The sequence below is a fragment of the Triticum urartu genome, chromosome 7, assembly GCF_003073215.2.
Source record: "Triticum urartu cultivar G1812 chromosome 7, Tu2.1, whole genome shotgun sequence".
Taxonomy (NCBI): Eukaryota; Viridiplantae; Streptophyta; class Magnoliopsida; order Poales; family Poaceae; genus Triticum; species Triticum urartu.
The window spans coordinates 381894074-381912204 of record NC_053028.1 but is presented as its reverse complement, the minus strand read 5'-3'; the positions used below and the strand labels follow the sequence as shown (position 1 = coordinate 381912204).

Sequence of the window (18131 nt, the reverse complement as noted above, 5' to 3'; positions counted from 1 at the left end):
ATGCAAGGAAGGAGAAAGAAACAATAGCAATCTCAACATAACGAGAGGTAATTTAGTGACATGAAAATTTCTACAACCATATTTTCCTCTCTCATAATTATCACATGTAGGATCGTAATCAAATTCAACAATATAGCTATCACATAAAATTTTCTCTTTATGATCCACATGCATGCAAAGTTTACACTCTTCCGAAATGGTGGGATTATCATAAAATAAAGTCATGACCTCTCCAAACCCACTTTTATCAAAAACTTCATAAGACTGAACATTATCGAAATATGTGGGATCTAAATTTGACACTCTTCCAAACCCACTTTCAATATTATTGCAAACAATATTATCAATCTCATATTCATTGCAACAAGTAGTGGACATAGCAAAACTAGTACCCCCAAGCTTAGGGTTTTGCATATCATTAACACAATTGACATTAATAGAATTTATAATAATATCATTTCAATCATGCTTTACATTAAAGGAGCTATCGTGAATCACTTCATAAATTTCTTCTTTCAACACTTCATCACAATTTTCAGATTCATGAATTCAAGAAAAACCTCATAAAGATAATCTAGTGCACTCAACTCACTAGCAATTGGTTCATCATAATTGGATCTATTAAAAAGATTAGCAAGTGGATGAGGATCCATAAACTCTTTGCTTCTGATTTTCAATAAACACACAATTATCCCAAGAAAACGAGCAAACAAACCAAGTAATACATAAGGGCAAACAAAAAGATGAATGATAGAAGGGTGAAGAAAAAGGGAAAATCATTTTACAAGTGGGGGAGAGGAAAACAAGAGGCGAATGGCAAATAATGTAATGCAAGGTACGAGATTTTATGATGGGTACTTGGTACGTCTCGGCTTGGCGTAGATCTCCCCGGCAACGGCAACAAAAATCCTTCTTGCTACCTCTTAAGCTTGTGTTGGATTTTCCCTTGAAGAGGAAAGGGTAATGCAACAAAGTAGCGTAAGTATTTCCCTAAGTTTTGAGAACCAAGGTATCAATCCAGTAGGAGACAACGCGACAAGCCACCGAATACCTACACAAACAAACACCAACTTGCAACCAATGCGACAAAAGGGGTTGTCAATCCCTTCACGGTTAGTCACAAAGTGAGATCAGATAGAGATGGATAAACGGTAAAGTAATATTTTTGGGATTTTTGGTTTATGGAACGGAAAGTAAAAGATTGCAAAGCAAGGGAATGGCAACAGAAATTCGCAAGTTGACGGGAAACCAATATATTGTAAAATAGACCCGAGGGCCATAGGTTTCACTAGAGCCTTCTCTCAAGAAAGGAATTATTACGGTGGGTGAACAAATTACTGCCGAGCAATTGATAGAAAAGCGCAAAGTTATGACGATACCTAAGGCAATGATCATGAATATAGGCATCACGTTCGTGTCAAGTAGACCGAAAAGATTCTGCATCTACTACTATTACTCCACACATCGACCGACTGCTGCCTGCATCTAGAGTATTAAGTTCCTAAGAACAGAGTAACACATTAAGTAAGATGACATGATGTAACGGGATTAACTCAAGCAATATGATGAAAACCCCATCTTGCCATCCTCGATGGAAATAATACAATACATGTTGTTTCCCCTTCTGTCACTAGGATCGAGCACCGCAAGATTTAACCCAAAGCTAAGCACTTCTTCCATTGCAAGAAAAACGATCTATTTGGAGAAACCAAATCGATAGTTCGAAGAGACTTGCAAAGATATCAAATCATGCATATAAGAATTCAGAGGAGATTCAAAATAATATTCATAGATAAACTGATCATAAATCCACAATTCATCGGATCTCGGCAAACACACTACAAAAGAGTATTACATCGAATAGATCTCCAAGAACATCGGGAGAACTTTGTATTGAGAATCAAAGAGAGAGAAGAAGCCATCTAGCTACTAGCTATAGACCCGTAGGTCTGAGGTAAACTACCCACACTTCATCGGAGAGGCAATGGTGTTGATGTAGAAGCCCTCCATGATCGAATCTCCTCTGGCAGGATGCCGGAAAAGTTCCCAAGATGGGATCTCACAGGTACAGAAGGTTGCGGCGGTGGAAAAGTGGTTTCGTGGCTCCCCTGGATGTTTTTGGGGTATATGAGTATGTATAGGAGAAAGGTCTAGGTCAGGAGGTCTGCGAGGGGCCGACAAGGTTGGGGGCGTGCCCTACCCCCTGGGCATGCCCTCCACCCTTGTGGCCGCCTCATGGCTCTTCTGACTTGCACTCCAAGTCCCCTGGGTGTCTTCTGGTCCAAGAAAAATCATCACAAAAGTTTTATTCCGTTTGGACTCGGTTTGGTATTCCTTTTCTGCGAAACTCTAAAACAAGGAAAAAACAAAAACTGGCACTAGGCTCTAGGTTAATAGGTTAGTCCAAAAAATCATATAAAATATTAATGCATATAAACATCCAAAACAGATAATATAATAGCATGGAACAATATAAAAGTATAGATACGTTGGAGACGTATCATATCCCAGGCCCATTGGGCTCATAGGACATGATCCAGAATCACACACGCCGGGCTCAACATAAGGGGCTCTAACTTCACAATACCAATGCAACAGAAACTAACTTGGCAGAAGAAAGGGAATTCTCAAGGCACATAAAGGACTTTGCAAGATACTTACTAAAACTGCACAATATTTATACAACTGTACAACCAAAAACCCTGTACAAAGTTAGACACTCACGCCTAGATATCTACCTCTTTTGGAGCTCTCTTGACAATCGATTGTAGCTCGCAGGCCCCAGCAACAAACTAGGCGTCCTTCCTAACCTCCTCAAAGAAGGCATCCGGGTTTTGGTCGCCGGGCACAACCCTCATGAGCAGACCGAGATCCATCTTTGAATGATGGGCCCACACCAGCGAGCACCTCACGAGCTCCTTCGAAGGCCATAGAAAAGAGCAAGTCAGTAATCTAGCCCAAAGCCCTGCCTAGAAGAGCAAGAACACTATCAAGGTTGCGTAGGAGCTCTGGTTCTTTGTACCAGAGGGTTCCAACAGCCCAAATTAGCGCCACTCACAGCTTTTGCATGGTGGCAGTGACCTCCTGCAACTGGTCTCAACATCATCGTTGTGGATCTCTAGGGTAGGCTCTACAAAAGGCGTTGAAAAGACTCAGGCACGAAAGAAGACAATAAAAAAGATCGAAGAGGTGGGTGTATGCCAAGATACTCACATTCATAAGCTACCACCAAGTCTTCACTATTCTTTTGTGCCTCACTCAGCTAGGCTGCCAAGTCGTCATTGAGATTTTGGAGTCATGCGTCCTCTTCCTCGTGCCCCTTTCACAACCCAACCTGGCACTTGAGCTCAGCGTCCAGAGTTCCGACCTCATGGCTGAGCTTCCCATGCGCCTCCTTAATTTCCTAGAGCTCACGACACAACATGCCACAAGAATCCCGCTCCACGGCTATGCTACCCTCCAGTCCATGTTTCGCCTGTGAGACCGGCAAGGTTGCTTTGACCAACCCTCATAGCCTGCTCAGCCTATTCACGAGTCTGCGTGGCCTCTTCAATAATGCGTTGGATTATGGTATCCTCTTCGGTGTCTGACAAACAAGTAAAGTCTATAAGGTCAAACAAAAGCAACACAAAGGAGACCTCAGACGCACAAACCTGGAAACACAACTTATAGATTGCGGTCTCATAAAGGCATTGCAGATCCCGCATCTCCTTCCATTGACCATCTAGCTGCTTCTTTAGGTTATCGACCTTAGTGTCCAGCTCCCGGTTCTGTTGGGCAAGAGGGTGTATAATGGACAAAATGGTTGCATAATGGGGTTTCAGGTAGTCAATGTAATATTGCTAAGAACCAAGCCCAACTCCAAAAATGAAGCCATGCTTAGTCCCCGGGGCTACTACCATCATTGGTTTCAAAACTAATCTTGAAACGAGGCTTCGCCCAGAGCCCAACCATGTAGATCGTTGAGTAGAAGTGTGACGCCCCCGAATCAATCATACACTAATCATACACGCAAACGTGTACGATCAAGATCAGGGACTCATGGGAAGATACACAACAGAACTTCAGACACAAATTAAAACAATACAAGCTTCATATTAGAAGCCAGGGCCTCGAGCCGCTACAGAAAAAAGACACTTCCGTGATGATACGTGTTTGTCACAGTAGGTCACTTTTTTCATGCATGTATATCCATGACAATTTTATGACAGAATCAAGATAGTCATACCTGTGCTGTCGTAGTAGTGTTCCATGACATTACCAAAATTATCATCACGGAAGTGTCCACTTCCATGATAATAAATCGCGCGTCATGGAAGTGCTTTCGTTAAGGGTGACCGACACATGGCATCCACCATAACGGGTCGCCGTTAAGCTATCGGGTCCAGTTTTGGATCCGATAACCCGCTCACAGCCTGGACCAATGAGGATTTCCCATGTGTAAAATTGTCATTGGCCGGAGGAAACAAGTTTTGGCTCACCGTTGGGACAGATGTCATCCATTCATTGGACAGGAGGCGCCTATGATATGTCAACACGTGGCATGGCCCAACAGAGGCCCATTCCGGTGAAAAGGCCGACCCGTTTGACTTGATCAAATGGTAACGGGCCAGCCCACGGAAAGCCTGTTAACGACATGTTCGTATATAGCCCATTTACGGCTCGCTAACTCACGGCCCGTTATGGCCTACCAGAATTAAGCCTAGTAGCTTCATCTGGGCTGTCCAATATGATTCCAGCCCGGTGTAACTTCCGACCCATATATGGCCCATGATGTCTTTTGGCCCATACGAGTGCATTTGTAACTCTTGGCCCATTAGTAGCCCGTGGTGAATCTGGCCTGTAGTGAATAGTGTACCGCTTTATACCCATTAACAGCCCATTATTCCATTCGGCCGTTTCCAACCCATGTTATCTTTTGGCCTTCTAAGGGCCATTTATTCTTGGGCTTATTTCCCGCATTCAGTTACTTACGGCCCATTATTGGCCTTTTCAGCTTGTGGGCCAAATTCAGCCTGTGGTTACAATCGACCCGTTTGCGGCCTGTTAATCCGTTGGGCTGTTTTCGTAGTGTCATCAAATACGACAGATTAACGACGGCCCGTTATGGTCGGCCTATGAACGAACGATTCCAAATTTAGCCCATTTACGGCCCATAATGCGGTCTGTTATTGGCCCATGTTTTGCCGATCGATCAAACAGTTCGTAGAAGGCCCATTGATGCTACGGCCCGTAGAAGGCCCATCATTTCTACGACCCTTAGAAGGCCCATTGTTTCTATGGCCTTTAGGAGGCCCATGGTAACTACAGTAAATATGTAGCCCATGGTTATTGTGGACTAGTTTTAAAAATAGGTTATTGCGGCCACTAGCAAACCGCGGAAAAATAATTGCACTGACTACAAGCAAACAAATAAACAAGACAACAAGGAAATAAATAAGAGCAACTTATGCTAGGCTATCACAGCTATTACACATATTACATCCACTGGGCATCAGAGTTCGCCACCAGTGCAAATATAGGGAACAAAGCCGCATATCATATACATTAGTTGTCAAACTTGGCGACTAGTGCAAATAAACGCCGCAGCAAAACAAGTCCAGAACTGAAAACACTTTAGAAGAGCTCAAGAAACAATATCCTGGGTACCCATAATGCTGGCTAGATGCTTAGCAAGCTTTTTAACTTTCTCTTGTTTGGCACTTAAATCCTCCAAGACTTGATGTTGCACAAGAAAGTATGCATCTGAATTCTGCAGGGACTTCCTCAGTCCTTCGGCTTCTTGCCGCAACACAGCTGACTGATGCCTTTCAGCTTGTAGTTGAGACTAAATAAGTTGAAGTGATTCTGGCAGTGAGTTCGAAGAGCTTGTGCCAGCGGTACTGGCCAGTAACTCGAACACTACATCAACGCAGGACTGTGGGGTTTTCTCATTGTCTACAAGATCATTTTTATCACCTTTCTTGGAGACCAACAGGGTTGTCTCACTATCTTGAACCTTATCTGCATTACTTTCTCTACCATTGCATAGTGGGGTGCTCTTCTCCAATATTCTTTTCGCATACTACAAGAGAAACAAGCAGACACATCACAGGTATAGCATGTAGTATACGAAACTCTTTTTGGTAAACCGGTCTAGTAGTAAGGTGGACAGGATAACAGCATGAAACAAACATATATCTATATACTATGGTCACTGTATTGTCCATATCATTCTAGTTTATGTTGCCAAATCAAGATAGAGACACAATTCAAGTCATATATTTTTAAGACACAACAACATAGACAAAATATAAGTATGAGAAACTACACATCATTGGCAACACTTGAAATGTGCATCACATGAGAACATAACTGTATATACAAATGAAACTGAAATCAACATAGAGCAAGAAGTTAGAACAGAAATCCAGTTAAAGAAATAGGTTTAAAACATACCTGTTGCACCATTGGAGTTTCAATTGGATCCTTCAAATTCGAAGTAGTTGGTATGAGTAAATACAATGATGCAACAAGAAAGGAGTATGGACCATAGCTATGGAATCTGACCCGAGAACAGTTGCTCTTCTGCTTTAAACGTGGAGTCTGGGTTCATTGTGGTGGTCTTCGTGCTTTCGGCACTGCAGTTGCTTTACAAACTGCTCGTGTGGGGGTACTCTGTGGTGGACATGGTGCTTTGTCAACTAGAAGTGGGTTACTATCTGCTGGGGATGGGGTTAGATGGGTTGTAGCTGGTTCTCTGCCCAACGATGTAAGTGTGCAATCTGGAAGAGTCTTGATTATGTGTGGTGGGGCTAGTTTGTGGGCCAGTACAACCATGGTTCTATCTGCATCAACGAGTAGCACTGTCGTTTGTGAAGAATGGGTTTTTGCTCCCTTAGATACTGCCATCACCCCCTCCAATTCAAATGGCTGATAAACAAGAAAATAAATTGAACGTACAGACATTGTATGATAGACAGATGTGGTAATTCACATATATGTTGTCTAACCAAACAGGACAGCATGACACAATTTCACATATATGATGCCTAACTAAACAGGATAGCATGATACAGTTTCAGATATATGATGGATAACTGAACATGATATAATGGCATAATTGAACATATGATGAGTATCTAAACAGGATGACATGACAAAACCATATGATGTCTTTCTAAAATAGGTTGGGTTGAAATAATTCACATACATGTTGTCTAAGTATAGAGGATGTCATGATACAATTGACATAATTGATTCATATACTAAGCATCTGGCACTCGCATGTATGATCTCTAAACTAAGTAGATGGAATTCAATATTGTGCATATGATGTCTAAACTAAGCAATGCAAGACACCATATGCATGATATGAGAAATATAAACATTGCAACTTAGAGCATACACCTCAGGTGGGATATAGGACTGGTCATCTATCTCTGAATCCTCCTCTGAGGAGCTCCCTCTAACCATCGAGATATATGCTTCAATAGGTACCATTGCCTGCTCTGAAGACCTTGTTTTCACTCCTGATTTTTCCATAACTGGCTCAAATGGATGATACACATGAAGAGTAGTTCAATATACACAGATTGTCGACAAATGGAATACTTAATGAAAAAAGATGGCATGAGATAATTCACATATATGATGCCTGGCTACATGGCGGTGCATAATTCACATATATGATAACTGGTTGAAAAACATGGCATTGAATAATTCACATATCTGATATAGAAAGCAAACTTGAGGCATTCACACAAAGCATGTCTAATCTAAGTAGATGGCATGGCAATGCAAGACACCATATGCATAATATGAGCAATATAACCCTGCCAAGTGAGAGCATGCACCTCGGGGGGGGGGGATACAACTGGTCATCTGTCGCTGAATGCTTCTCTAAGGAGCTATCTGTAACCAGTAGGAAATTTGCATCGACAGGTAGCACTGACTACTCAGAAGACCTTGTTTTCACTCCAGATTTTCCCATGACCGACTCAAATGGCCGATACACAGGAAGAGTAGATGAATGTATAAACATTGTTGATAAATGGAATACATTATGAAAAAAATATGGCACAATACAATTCACATATACGATGACTGGCTAAACAGGATGGCATTGCATGATTCACATATATGACGCCTGGCTAAAGAAGATGGCATTGCATAATTCCCATATACTCCCTTCGTTCCTAAATATTTGTCTTTTTAGAGATTTCAAATGGACAACCACATACGGATGTATATAGACATATTTTAGAGTGTAGATTCACTCATTTTGCTCCGTATGTAGTCACTTGTTGAAATCTATAAAAAGGTCAAATATTTAGGAACAGTGGGAGTATGATATAGAAACCAAACAGGTGGCATTCACAGAAAGCAAATCTAAACTAAGTTGATGACATATAAGATGTATAATGTAAGCAATGCAAGGCGCCATATGCATGATATGGCCAACATCATCATGCCAGATTAGAGAAAACACTTCAGGTGGTAAATAGGAGTGGTTGGCTCCCTCTAAATCCCCATTTGAACAGTTATCTTCCTCTGGAATACAATCTAGAATGGCGGGAGGGGGGAACTTCACCCACCATGGAGCGGCATATGCATGACATTATATTCCCACACAACGGTCTTATCTTTTTCTCTACATGTTCAGTACAATTGTGTACAATAACTGACATGCATAATAAAAAGATAGTTAGATTTTGTAAGGCCTAAGCGGTGCGTGCAGAAATCAAGACTAATGGTAGCAAACGAGTGGATAGATCCAGAACTAATGACAGCAGGTAGATTATAGCTTCAGTTTTAAAAAGATAGAGAATGGATCATCTACTGTTTGTTGCCCACCCAACATGAACCTCATAGAAGACCCCAGATGAACCAGATAGTAGACAGATACTATTCGTTGCATTTTAAAACTCAAGTTTGAACGATGAAGTAGCAGGTAATAATAACCGATGTATAACGTAAGCAAACACAAAAGACTTCGACCTCTCTTTCGGAACTGTGTAATCCTCAGGTTCATCTGCTCAATCGATGATGGTAATGCAGTTGGCGTGGCTACCGGCAATGGGGAAGATGATCTGAGGTGGCGAAAGAAAGTCTGCAGGGGGAATCTCTGCTGCAGTGAACGCTTTTGTCGATGGTGCACCTCAGGTGGGGTGGACAACGGCACGGCAGGAGCAGGACATAACACGCAGAGTTTTCTTTGACGCCTATCTGGAAATGAAGTAAATCTGTAAGGGCTCATTACAATTGGAGGATTCTATAAACGCAGGGACAGGAAAAACACATGAATATGATAGGAATGCACATGCAAAACAGAGCATTTGGAAACATAGGATTTCTATCAACCTAGGTTTTGGTTCACATGAATTGGAAGAACACAGAAATGGAGAAACATGGTCAAATTAAAGTCAAACCACGTGAAAATGAAAAAAATAAGAATCTTATTATGCCAGTAATGCAATTAGTCATGTTCTTCATGCATATTAGTTTGAAAAGGATGTCCAAGTGGATATTAAAATTCCTACTTTTTTCTTTCAAAGAGACACCAAAGGAAAAAAAATCCTCCAGTTTTGCTTTGCTCCACTCCTTCTAACCAAATGCACAAATAGTAGTTCCATAGCAAAGGATCCCTGAGGGATCAACATGAATGCAGAGTAACAAAGTGATGCAACAAGTGTACAACCTCTTTGGCATAGCCTTGTCGATCCCAGCATCATTGGGTTGGACGTGGAGGATGGTGACGCTGGTGTGACTATCGGAGGCAGGGAAGAAGATCTGAGGCCTCTGGAAATGGTGGCGAGGGTACGGCTCCGCTATGATGGACGGTTCCGTCGTTGGAGTAGCTCCCATGAGGTGTACGGTGGTTAGGCTGAAGCAAGACAAGACATACAACGTTAATCTGAAGTGGGACTCTAATATCATCTACAATAGATGATGTAAAATACAGCACCAAAAAGTGCTAGATGTAAAACGCATCAGCCGCTCCACGGCCAGTCCGACAGATGCTGTAAATTCTATTCACTCTGAACTTAACTAAAGAAAATGAACTTTACAGTCGAAACTGAATTTTACTGTCGAAACTGATTGAACTAGTAGCAGAGCATTGCAATAGATGTTTAGTGCGTTCGAGCACTAGTAGCAGAGAAGCAGTGATCTAAATCAGCAGACGCTCTAGCAGGGAACACACTAGCTGAGAGCAAGTCATGCAGTAGCACCGTGAGCAATTGCTGAAGCAGCAACTCCTGTAGCTGCCAGAGGTCGTGCAGCACCAGCAGCGCGAGCGAGAGCAAGAGCAGAGCAACAACACGAACGAGAGCAAGAGCGGAGCAGCAGCGCGACTGACAGCAATGGCAGTGAAGAGCAGCAACACGAATGAAAGCAAGAGTAGTGCAGCAATGTGACCGACAGCAAGAAAAGAGCCGTAGCAGCTGCAGCTAGTGCCGGTGTGGAAGTCGCCGTCGAGGAAGCAACGACATGGGGGAGAGACGCCGTAGATGAAGTGGCCGGCGACTGTGCCGTTGATGGAGACCTGCCATGGCTGCTCGGTATCGAGCACCGGTAGCCCCATGAGATCAAAGAAAAGATAAAATGCAGCGGTGAGTGCAGAACCTCCTTGATGGCGCCGAGTGGGCCTCAGCTTCATCGGAGGAATTGGGGAGGGTGTTGCGGTTCCGGTGGGGCAGGTCAAGACGATGCTGTGGGGATGGAGGTGGCACGATAGATGAGGCGAACATCGGGGCAGCTCCTTGGAGGTGGAGGACAGGGCGGCTGATTCGGCGGGATGACGAGATCGACGACGGATCCTCATCCGGTGCGGTCGATGAGGGATGGCAAGATGTTGCGGTGGACAACGTCATCGGGGGAGATTCTCCGTCTAGGCGGCGGTCGGGAGGCAGACAGAGGAGCGTGGGGTTTCACGGGTTTTGGCAGCCTCGGTGTACGAATGGGGGCGAAGGGGAAGGTAGGGGGGGCCATGGCTTAGGGGCGCGCTTATCCGAAATGTAGGGTAAGTTACCAGTGTACCCCCACCGGTTTTGACACCGCTACATCGAGCTGGCATTTCCGGCGGAGGGGTAGAAGGGGGATTTCGCGTGTCTGGGCTGCGGGACCGATTCCGGATGAGGAGGGAGTTTTCGCGCGGGTCAAAATTTCAGGCTAACAAGGCGCGACACGGGTTGAAGAGGCGGGAGTTTCAAAGCAGATGAGATAAAAGATATTCGATTTTGAAAATTTCGGGATAACAAAGCGCGGATTCCTTGTTCGGCGGAACAAACTTAACGTGTACAAAAAAACAATTCATACAAGACATAAGAGAGTCATGTCCCCTTTTACTATATTTCTATAGATGTCATTGAAAAAACTACAAGAAAAATGTAAAAAAAATTGGGAGAACAAGATTACCCTGTACAGTACCATATCGATTCGCACTTCCCTCAACAACAACAAAGAACAAATCAATTCCCACCAAAAGAAAGAGTCATGTCTCTTTTTATATGATTACAAATGCCAGGATCTCGAATTTCAATTTTTGAATCCACGTTATATTGAATTCAAATATATCATTTGGTGACCTTGCGGTTTATAATGGATGTAGTCGTATATTTTGATCTTCCATCATATATGAACATTTTACTCCACCCTATGAATATATATATATATATTGTCGTCTACCATATGGACTAAATTTGAATCAATTTTCCTTATTTGAATACGATTGTTGTCAAGTTATACAATAATTTAAATATTATCTTGTTAACAAAAAACATGCATATAGCAGTAATCATATTTCACTATGAACTACATGTACCATACGATCTCCAATTCAAATATTTGTATCCATTTTATGTTGAATTTAAATCAGAGTACATTGGTCTAGGTAGCGAGATGTTCGGGATAATCTAAACCCTGTTTTCATATGTATATTTTTTGGCTGAATTGGGACAAGTTCTGGTATAAGCATCTTTCAAAACCGAAGATTCTCTCAAAAAGCCTCGTGTTTCCGAGAGGGAACGTGTCACCTTTGTGTGCGAAACGATATACGCTGCCTCCCCCTAATTTTCTTTACAGAGGAAACATAGAACTATATGAGTGCCCTGTTAAATTTTGGAATTATTTCGGGTTCGTTTGGCCTTTTTTATACATTAATTGATTTTTTGGATATGTAATGTGCATAATCCAAATTTGAACTGCAAGCACATGCTCCGGTGCACCAAAGACGGTTCAAAAATCACATGTGTGTCCTTGGGTGAATTTCTAGGTCCCATGCGAGAAATGGGAATGAAATTCAAACATCTTGGCGTCGTGACTCGGCCGAGAACGTTGAGAAGCTTGGTTTTAAAATTCATGTTAATCCAAAACACGCCTGAAAATCATGAAACTTGGCATGGTGTCATGTCATGGTACTACCATGTCATGGTAAAAAAGTTGACCGAATTGGAACAAATGTTGGTATAAGCTTCTTGCAAACCGAAGCCTCTATCAAGAAGGCTCGTGGTTCTGAGAGGGAACATGACACTTTTGAGTGCGAAACAATATACGCTGCCCCCTTGAGTTTCTTTACAGAGGCAACATAGAGCTACATGAGTGCCCTGTTAAATTTTGGAAATTATTCTGGGTTCGTTTGGCCTTTTTTATACATTAGTTGAGCTTCGAGTCATTTAATGTGCATAATCAAAAATTGAACTACAAGCACAAGCTCCCGTGCACCAAAGTTGGTTGAAAAATCACATGTGTGTCCTTGGGTGAATTTCTAGGTCCCATGCAAGAAATGGGAATGAAATTCAAACATCTAGGCATCGCGGCTTAGCCTAGAACATTGAGAAACTTGGTTTTAAAATTCTTGTAAATCCAAAACACGCCTAAAAATCATGAAACTTTGCACGGTGTCAAGTCATGGTACTACCATGCTGTGGTAAAAAATTGGCCGAATAGGAACAAGTTTTGGTATAAGCTTCTTGCAAACCGGAGCTTCTCTCAAGATTACTCGTGGTGCTGAGAGGGAACATGTCACCTTTGAGTGCGAAACAATATACGCAGCCCCCCCTTAAGTTTCTTTATAGAGGCAACATAGAACTACATGATTGCCCTGTTAAATTTTGGAATTATTCCGGGTTCGTTTCGCCTTTTTTATACATTAATCGAGTTTATGGTCATTTAATGTGCATAATTCAAATTTGAACTACTAGCACATGCTCCCTTGCACCAAAGTTAGTTGAAAAATCACATGTGTGTCCTCGCATGAATTTCTAGGTCCCATGCAAGAAATGGGAATGAAATTCAAACATCTGGGCATCGTGGCTCGCCCGAGAACATTGAGAAACTTGGTTTTAAAATCTTGTAAATCCAAAACACGCCAGAAAATCATGAAACTTGGCACGGTGTCATGTCATGGTACTACCATGCTGTGGTAAATTTTTTGGCCGAATAGGAACAAGTTTTGGTATAAGCTTCTTGCAAACCGGAGCTTCTCTCAACAAGGCTCGTGATTCTGAGAGGGAACGTGTCACCTTTTAGTGCGAAACAATATACGCTGCCCCCCTTGAGTTTCTTTATAGAGGCAACATAGAACTACATGTGTGCCCTGTTAAATTTTTCAATTATTGCGGGTTCTTTTCGCCTTTTTCATACAGTAATTGAGTTTCTGGTCATTTAATGTGCATAATTCAAATTTGAACTAGAAGCACATGCTCCCGTGCACCAAAGTTAGTTGAAAAATCACATGTGTGTCCTCGGGGAATTTCTAGGTTCCATGCAAGAAATGGGAATGAAATTCAAACATCTGGGCATTGTGGCTCGCCCGAGAACATTGAGAACTTGGTTTCAAAATTCTTGTAAATCTAAAACACGCCTGAAAATCATGAAACTTGGCATGGTGTCATGTCATGGTACTACCATGCTGTGGTAAAAAAATTGGCAGAATAGGAATAAGTTTCGGTGTAAGTTTCTTGCAGACCAGAGCTTCTCTCAAGATGGCTTGTTGTTCTGAGAGGGAATGTGTCACCTTTGTGTGCATAATTCAAATTTGAAATACAACCATATGCTCCAGTACACCAAAGCTAATTGAAAAATCACATGTGTGTCCTCCGGTATATTTCTAGGTCCGATGCAAGAAATGGGAATGAAATTCAAACATCTGGGAGTCGTGGCTCGGCTGGAAACATTGAGAAACTTGGTTTTTTACTTCTTGTAAATCAAAAACACGGATGAAAATCATGAAACTTGAATTGGTCTCATGACATGGCACCAACATGTTGTGTTAATTTTGATGTCCGATTTGCGAAGGCGCACACATTAACAATCAACAAAGTCATTTTCGAACAAGTGTTGTCACGTTACAATCGGAAACACATGTATTATTGAAACCGTGGGCGTTCTATTTACCATTTACGTGTCGCCACGCGTCCCCTTTTTTTATTAGCTACTTTTTTTATAAGCTAGGAGGCGCCGTGCAGGGTAGCTATTTGAGTACATGAGGCGTGCGATCAGACCCCTGCGCATGCTTATCGGGAGGAGAGCCCTTTGACCTCCATCCATCGTCCACCTCTCTCGCAAGGTCTCCATTAATGGTGCTCGAGCCTCTGTTTAATGGCATGGCTATGTCTCACTCAATTGAGATTCAAGAGAGAAAAAAGAAAACCTGAAAAGAAAATTTTGCACGGATCATGATGTAAGATCCGATGGACCTATATAGCATCTACTGCGACTTATGGCAAGACTGATGAATATATATATAAGGACGACTAGAGTGGATAATAATTGTCTTACATAATTAGGAAGATAACTAAAAAAGCAACATGTGGCTACGCCCGAAATACACAAGGGCAAAAGAAGAAGGAAGACACATACAACGATCTGGCTCATTGATCTCTACTTCCTTAATGTGCTGCAGGTCGCGGAGACTAGTTCTCGCGGCGAGCGGTGATGATCTCTTTCATCAGTTTCATGTCCTTAATACACTTCTTGGTAGCATCCCGTGCTTCCTCCCCCAGACTTTCATGCTTGATGTGGAGCATCGCATTCTCGTCCATAAGTTTCTTGACAATGACGCATGTCCTCTGTAAGAAGGCATCAGTCTCCTCCGCCTGCTTTGTCCTTCCGGCGATCTTCGCCCTTAGCAGGTCGCGCTCGGCCCAGAGCTTTGCATTACCCTCCCCCAGTTGCCGGATGACGTCGGTAGCCTCGTCCTGCAACCTCGCACAGCCGGAGATCTAGTCCATCAGGCTATGGAGGATCGCATGCATGTGCCTGTAAGAGTCCTCGGCTGCCCGCGAGAAATTTTCCCAGGCGGCCGCGGTGCGGCGGGACCTCTGTGCTGCTTCGGCGGCACGGCGGGTCATCTCTGCTGCTTCCGCGGCGCGGCCGAACCAGTTTGCTACATCGACGGTGCGGTGGGACCTCTGTGCTGCTACTGCCACGCGGCTGGACATGTCGGCTGCTTTTGCAGCGAGGCAGGACATCTCTCATGCTTCCTCTTCCATGCTCGCCTCTCCCTGGTGGAAATCTCTTGACCCAGAACTCACGCTGGCCGTGGCAGACGCAAAGGAACGATGCTGAATGACTTAATTGTTTTTTGTGGATGAGGAGTTGAGGAGGAATGTGCAGTCATCTTGCCATAGTAGTATTTATAACCGAGTACTACTAATACGCTCCTAAGTGGGAAACCGTTTAGGTTGTGATCGGTGTGAAAAGGTTTGCAATTAAATATAGCATGGTAGTAACTTGGAATGTGACGAGACGTAAGCTCAAAATTTATTGACGGTTCTAGTTTTGAAGTGCGGCACTATTCCCGGATGGCGTAATGTGGGCATGTGTTCTCGGCCATGGTGTAGCATATGCCATGGTACTACTTCTTTTTCTACTGCCGTGTACATGCAATAACTGGCACCATAGGATACATATCTTATGGTTATTGGGGTGTTCAACAGCAATAGCCTCGTGACAAGCTATAGACTTGTCGCACGTATCATCTCTCTCCATTTTTGCCATGCACACAACTATCTCTCGGAACTTCTCGCACGCACCATCTCTAGCTTCCTAGGTCGATGCCACCCACATACACTTGTACTTTGAGTTTAGTACGTTATACAGGAAGAGAAGAGGTGCACGCACACACTCGTTCTCTCTCACACACGCATCTGTAGCTACGAATTGTAGTGTTCTCAACCATCCGATTGGCTCTATCATAGGTTTCACGTTGCTCCTTGGCCTTGAGATTGAGAAGTTTAAAACCCGGAGGCTAAGATGGAGGCGTGAGGTTTTGGTTAATGTGCGGGCCGCACACGGCACCAACACGACATGAGATTCGTCTGCCTGGTGCACCTGCAGTCGGGTGAGTTGTCCAAGTATAGACACAACCATGCCCTCCTTGGTATCCGTGCCTCGACTTAGACTAGTCACAGTGTGGAGTAACTTAGAGTAGTAACATGCACATGTTCCTAGTCTATGTTACTACCTCCACTTTGGGTAGTAACATATGTGTTGTGTCATGCATCACTCCATTTATAAGGTTGTAGACTCATCTTTTTTTGATATGTGTGATGTTACAGTAACTAGCTATGTTACCACATGCCTCTCTTTCTTCATTAATTACTTGACACATCATCTATTTTGTCTAGATAAGTGTGATGTTATCACCTATGTTACTCCCACTATGACCAGCCTTATGCGCAGAGAAATTTGGATCGGAGGGAGTACTACTAGTAGTAGTACTACTTTTATGTGTCGCGTCAACTCACACGAGTATGAAACACTTCCTGAACAAAGAAGCATATAAGGTGTTGTACTTAGTTCTTATAAGCTGTTATACTTCTTACCCAAAGGATCTTTATATCCAAGAGACATAAAATATCCGTTCGGCTATTGAAAATTACTTTAACTGCTTATCTGATGTCAAAGTAATTGCTGCATCTCCACCAAAGCCCACCATCTCTTAAGATAATGTAGACCGAGCTAACCCCTATATTAGCATACTACTAAGATAAACAGAAGGCACTGTAGAGTCATTTAAGACGTGAGCTTGTCAATCTGAATGTGGAGGGACACCAGCTTAGCCCCGACCAACAGCTTAGGCGAAACTGTGAAGAAGGTAAGCTCGTGCACAGTGACATCACCGGGATCCTTGCTGCATGTCACCTCCATTTCCACCTTGACAGCGTCGGTCCTGCCTTTGGGCTCCCCCGGCGGGCCGTTTGCCCACAGCTTGGCCATGTAGTGCGGCAGTGGGGACGACCCCGTTCTGATGCAGACGACCGACACAGCGATAGGAGCACCGACGTCGAGCACGCCGCCGACCAAGAAAAATGCACGGCTGTCCTCCTCTACGAACAGCAAGAGTCGTGGCTCCGGCAGTGGCACTTGCAGCTGGAGCACCTTGCCATACTGGATCCTGTGCATGGGCATGGGATGCACGGTGCTGATGTGGTAGGAGAGCGCCGGCGGCGGGCCTTCATAGCCGCAGACGGGCACGGGGCATTTGCAGGGCACGAGCGGACACAGGCTCTGGTTATCGGCGAGCTTGTGGTAAGTGACATAGAGCCCACAGCCTTTGTGCGGGCACTCCACCCTCACCAAGGAGAGAACGGCGCCCACCGCTGTGTTTCGCACGTTGAAGCCACCGCTGCACTCGCACTTCTGGAACTGCCACTGGTTCTCGGGGCGCTCGACACGACAGTCCGAGCAGGCCAGGTGCCCTCCCTTGCATTGCAAAATCAATCGAACAACACATCAATCAAGAAACCTACACCTTGCTCGATCAGCCAAACAAACAAGGTGTATTCTAACTTCATACACTGGAGGCTTCAAAGGGCGGAGGCACAAGGGGCAGTGGATCAAGGTGAGGTCCATCGAGACCATAGAGAGCTCCATCGTCGGGTCCTGTTCCGTCTGCATGATCTCGCCCTCCTCGTGCACAACCATCTCTCGCTTTATTAGGGTCGGGGCATTACAAAGCTTTACCGTCACATATTCATACTACTTCAAGATGCATTAAATCAACACATGCAAGTATCAAAAGGAGAGTCACGGCATGCATGCATGCGTTGTAATTAATGCATCTGTAAACGGAAATTATTGAAATATATCAAGTGTAGTGCTTTGATGTGTCGCGTCAACTCGTACAAGACCGAGAAGTTTGATTA

At 43.7% G+C, this 18131-nt stretch overlaps 1 pseudogene; it reads right to left on the bottom strand.

Moving 5' to 3' along the window:
• Positions 1 to 16998: 16998 nt before the first annotated feature.
• LOC125525166 lies at positions 16999 to 17859 on the bottom strand (annotated as a pseudogene).
• Positions 17860 to 18131: the final 272 nt, after the last annotated feature.